Source organism: Taudactylus pleione, unplaced genomic scaffold (genome assembly GCF_031769625.1).
Source record: "Taudactylus pleione unplaced genomic scaffold, aTauple2 ptg000225l, whole genome shotgun sequence".
Lineage (NCBI taxonomy): Eukaryota > Metazoa > Chordata > Amphibia > Anura > Myobatrachidae > Taudactylus > Taudactylus pleione.
Genome location: NW_028284627.1, coordinates 11,700,846 through 11,706,032, shown reverse-complemented (window position 1 = coordinate 11,706,032; position 5,187 = coordinate 11,700,846). Strand labels below are relative to the sequence as shown.

General features: G+C 42.5%; 1 long non-coding RNA gene across 1 annotated transcript; it reads right to left on the bottom strand.

The window, feature by feature from the left end:
- Positions 1–545: 545 nt before the first annotated feature.
- Positions 546–2,945, bottom strand: LOC148517264 (uncharacterized). Its single transcript, XR_015879313.1, has 3 exons — positions 2,874–2,945; positions 2,604–2,716; positions 546–623 (listed from the first exon to the last, which is right to left on the bottom strand). It is a non-coding gene; the product is annotated as an uncharacterized LOC148517264 (long non-coding RNA).
- Positions 2,946–5,187: the final 2,242 nt, after the last annotated feature.

The window sequence follows — 5,187 nt, the reverse complement described above, 5'->3', positions numbered from 1 at the left end:
CCTCTGACTGAGGTCCAGTGTCTCAGTGTTCTTCATGTGTAATATGTTACCAGCCTCATGTGTTCTGTGTTCTTTATTTAAGTTGCCATAATACTCTGCAATCTTTACTGGGCGCAGAGTAACTGGCACATAATAAATGCTGTAGATCGAAATAAGGATATAGATAATAGAAGTTCCTCCTGTGTATAGGTAAAGGAGGTACAATATGTATTTCCATCACATGTGATGTCAGTGCTACCCGGGCAGAAAGACAGGAATGTTACAAAGCTTACCCAGCATTTCTCTATTCTAATTGGTGGCAGTTACTGGGCAAATCATAGATGTCCCAGAACAGGGATTAATGTAAACTAATTCTCTAGTTCTATATTTTCTGTAGTAATGTAGTGATGTCATTAGAAATGAAAGTAGTGGTTAGGTGTCAGGTCCTCTTTAAACATATGAAATGATTTATTATTAGTTATATTTAATGTTTTTTGTGTAATATTGAAGGACTAAATAACAGGGGCTGCCTCTAAAGTGTACTACAATGTTCCAGAGGTGTAACACTTACATAACAGATGGTTCCTAACTCTTGGTCTCTCTTCTGGCCAAACATAGTCATTCGGGTTCCCAGGATGTTGGATCTGGAATCACATTAGGGAGTCAAACACCTTATAAATGAAATCATTGTGGGGGAATGTATGAAATCAATGACTTTTGGTGTTTTGGGGTAATATACAAGTTGCCAGATTTATCAAAGCAAAACTCTAAAATTGCCTCAAAACCATAATTTTCACACCTGGGGGCCTATTCATTAAACTTAAAAGTTCTCTGGAGATAATGAGCTTTAGAACTCTCATGGAATTCTAGCTAATTATAGGTGGAATTCATCATTCCACCTATCCATAAGTATCTATTCCGAAAAGCTGTCATTTTTGCGATGACAGCTTTTCGGGAAATAGATACTTTTCCCTGCCTACACTACCTTATCGCATCTGGAAACAGTGCTGCGCATGCGCTGTTACATCTGTAAAACCAGCGCATGCGCAGCACTGCCTATAGATGCGTTAAGTTTGTGTACCCCCCCCGACCCCCCCCACCCCCTCCCCCTTCCGCTCACCTCCCCCCCCCGACTTACCTGTCCGCGCAGCAGCCTCCGGCTCCGTCCTGCTGGTCTGTCATTTGGTTTCCCAGCAGACCACATGACAGATTAGAAAAAAAAAAAATTTTTTTTTTCTTTTTCTAAGCTTTCTTGTGCTCTGCTGGGGAACACACATATCCGACCAGCCTCCGGAGTAGAGTGCCAGAGGGACTCGTCGGGGGACCTGCACACGCGGATACAGGTAAGTTTCACCTGCTATTTGCCACCTCACAGTGGCGAATAGTAACTCCATCAAATTCCGAAAATTTATAATTTTCGGAATTTGATGATTACCACAATTTCCACATCCCCATTCTAATGTATGGGGAGTGTGGAAATTAACGCAGGGGAACTTAGCAAGGAGATATCTGTGATATCTCCTGTGCTAAGTGGCTACATGAATACCAAAATAACGTTATTTAAGGAAAATGTCCTTAAAAACGTTATTTTAGTGTTGATGAATAGGCCCCCTGATCCGCTGCAAATCAGCATCTTGTTGTTTTTCATTGATGTCAAAGGGCATTAACCTGTGGTTGTATAATGCGCATTAACTTATGGTTGCACAAAGCGCATTAATCTGTGGTTGTACAAAGCACAGAATAACCTGTTGATAAAAATGCCCAATAGAAAGGTGGTTGTGGCAGTGAGAAGCTGAATGTGAATCTTCCTGAATGGGCCGCGCTTCTTAGCATTAGTCCCAGAACTCTACAAGAAGCCCGACCTTCTGTCCCCACCTACAGATGCATGGGGCAATTCTGAGTAGCATGGGTCCTCTCCTGTACCCTTGGCTGGTTTTATTAATTTGGAAGAGACACCTATATTATTTATAGTAATAAGGGTGTACATATATGATTTCATAATAATAATAATAATAATAATGGAGCAAACACTAGTTTTCAAAATCTATAGGGGGCCACATTTTTCCCCCCACACTTGTACTCACCACCTGGGGATGCCAGGAAGGGACCCATGCTACTTAACATTCTCCCAAGAATCCCTAGGTGTAGTGGTCCGAATATATATATTTTGTCCTTACCATGTAGAGCTACAGCTGTATCCCATAAAACGCATAGGCTTTGCATTAACCAACATGGTGGTCATTGCTGCACATTGAATGCATGAAATTAGGTTATAACCCTACAAATCTGTGAATAATAATGCTGGCAGTATGGAAGGCAGAATCTCTAGCAATATGCAGCGATTTCACACCCATCAGAAAAAAACAGTCTTTGATAAATCTCCTCCCATATCTGGATTGCTGGAGGAGCGTCTGGATGAACAGTACATAGGACACCATTATTCTCTATAAAAATCCCTAGTTTCCCCAGAAACTAAAACACCCTATTATTTTAATGGTACCCATTTTACAATGTCCGCTCCCAATATCATGGGAAATTGCATTTCTAGATGCATTTTGAACAATATAGTGTAAAATATTGAAACACAGAAACGTGGTACATGTAATGAAGACACAATCACTAACCTGAGTTCACCCACAATGTTGTTTCCACCACGTGACCGGTCGGTGGGATCCACTGAGATGACGTACTTGGATGTTACAGATTTCTTCCTCTTCCTCCCGGCCATAATGAAAACCTGTTAAGTACAAATTGCAATGACATAGTTGCGGATACAGTGCCCCCTCTCCTAAATAAACGTCTATGGTAATGAATAGACATTACAGTAAGAGAAGATACAGCTACAGTAGATGTAAGAGTAATTATAGGAAGAACACTATTATATTATTACTTACCTTTTCCCCTTCAGGTGTCTCTAGGTGTAGTAAATATTTGGGGAAGATCCCACCACTCCTGTCCCTGGTGATCTGGTATTTGTAACCCGCGTCGGGTAGAGTTGGACTCAAGATAAACCTTAGCAGATCTTCCCGAGTATAATCTGGTTTTAAAAAGTAAAAACCTACTGTCAGATGCCAGCTCCATGACCATGTCTCTCCTAACAGCCAGACACAGAATGCAGCACCTGAACTGTGCAATATGCCATTGGGACTACAAATGGGATCATGTGATATGGTCAGATGAGACACAAAGTGAACTTATTGGCCGTGTACATCATTGTCATATTTGGAGAAATAAAGGCACATGATGCCCACTGTCACATATGGTGGTGGATCACTGACACTTTGGGACTGCTTTGCTGCTAGTGGTCCATCAATGGCATAATGAATTCTACTCTATACCCGGCCCAAATCTCTCTGCCTCTATCACATGGCTGACACTTTGCCATTGATGGACCTTTAAGCAAGATCATGATCTCAAACACACATAAAAATGCACACTGAGATGGTTGCAGGAACAGAATCAAAGTTTTGCAATGGCCACCTCAGTCTCCAGATTTGAATTCAATTGGAAACCTCTGGTGTGTACTGAGGAGAGCAGTCCACAAGCGATGATGCACAAATGTCATGGAACTGGAAATTATCTGCATGGATCAGTGCTCCAAGATCACTCAGCAAGTGTTCTCCAGCCTCGTTTAGCATTACCGAAAGTGGATCATTGCTGTTATTTGTGCTGGGGTAGGCTTCACCAAATAATAATATGAGAGACAGTATTTTTGGAAATTATGTTGTTTTTAAAAAAATATGTTTTACAAAAAATACTTTTATTTTTATTCCAAAACACAGTAAAATCTTTGCATTTTACCACTTTGTTTACGCCTGAAATCTCACTCATTGCATGTGCGGTTAATTTAATATATTGATTTTAGCCTGTAAACCACAACCCTTTTTTTTAGGTGTGTTAACTTTAATTAGGATAGTTGTGTGACCAGGATTTGATTCAGATTACAGTGATTTATGTGCATTTATATTGATAGTATAAAATACATTTATCAATAGTTTGATCATCGATTGTCTTGTGATTATTGTCAATTCAGTTGTTTTTTTATTTTTGTTATGCACTTATAGAACCCCATCCTGTATTCATCTATATAATTCCCGGATGCTAGTTTGATATATAAATGTCTGGAAACAAAATCCCCCTGGTTTCAGATGTCCCTTAAGCTGGGTACACACTGACAGATATATTGGCTGATCAATATATCTGCTGCCCATCGGCTAGTGTGTTCCCACGATATGTCGGTGAATGTTGTCGTTCACTGACATTTCGCATTGCCTGTGCTGCACAGCCGATGGACAGATATGTTTGCAGACCGCCCGTACACACACAGCGGCAGCTGCGGGGAGGGGGGTGGGACACGCCCACGACATGCCGTCCGGCCATTATATGAACGACCATCATCTTCAGATATATCTGTATAGTGTGTACCCACCATTAGGGAGGCAGGAAGGATGCAATGCTGGCCACACATGCTGTGCAATTGACAAATATGCCATGTGCTTCCCCCACTAGTCCAGCTAGCCTTCCCTGCCATGTTCCCTTCCTAGTCCAGCCAGCCTTCCCTGCCACGTTCCCCTCCTAGTCCAGCCAGCCTTTCCTGCCATGTTCCCCTCCTAGTCCAGCCAGCCTTCGTTGACATGTTCCCCTCCTAGTCCAGCCAGCCTTCGTTTCCATGTTCCCCTCCTAGTCCAGCCAGCCTTCCCTACCATGTTCCTCTCCTAGTCCAGCCAGCTTTCCCAACCATGTTCCTTTCCTAGTCCAGCCAGCCTTGCCTGCCATGTTCCTCTCCTAGTCCAGCCAGCCTTCCTTGCCATGTTCCTCTCCTAGTCCAGCCAGCCTTCCCTGCTATGTTCCCCTCCTAGTCCAGCCAACCTTCCCTGCCATGTTCCCCTCCTAGTCCAGCCAGCCTTCCCTGCCATCTTCCTTTCCTAGTCCAGCCAGGCTTACCTGCCATGTTCCCCTCCACTCCTAGTCCACAGATGGCCTTTCCTTGCTTTGTATGTGGGTCTGGCTTTTCCAATGTATTTTGTGCAGTTCTTGCTTTTTCGATGCATGTTATGTGGTTTCAGGTAGGCTTGCTTTTATGTATTTAATTATATTGTTATAAAAGAGCCCGGCTTTACCAATTGGTTGGGAATATTTTATATACCGTTGCATGGTGAAGGATTAAAATGTCTGGCCTCTAAGAATCGATTTAAGAATCCCATCAGA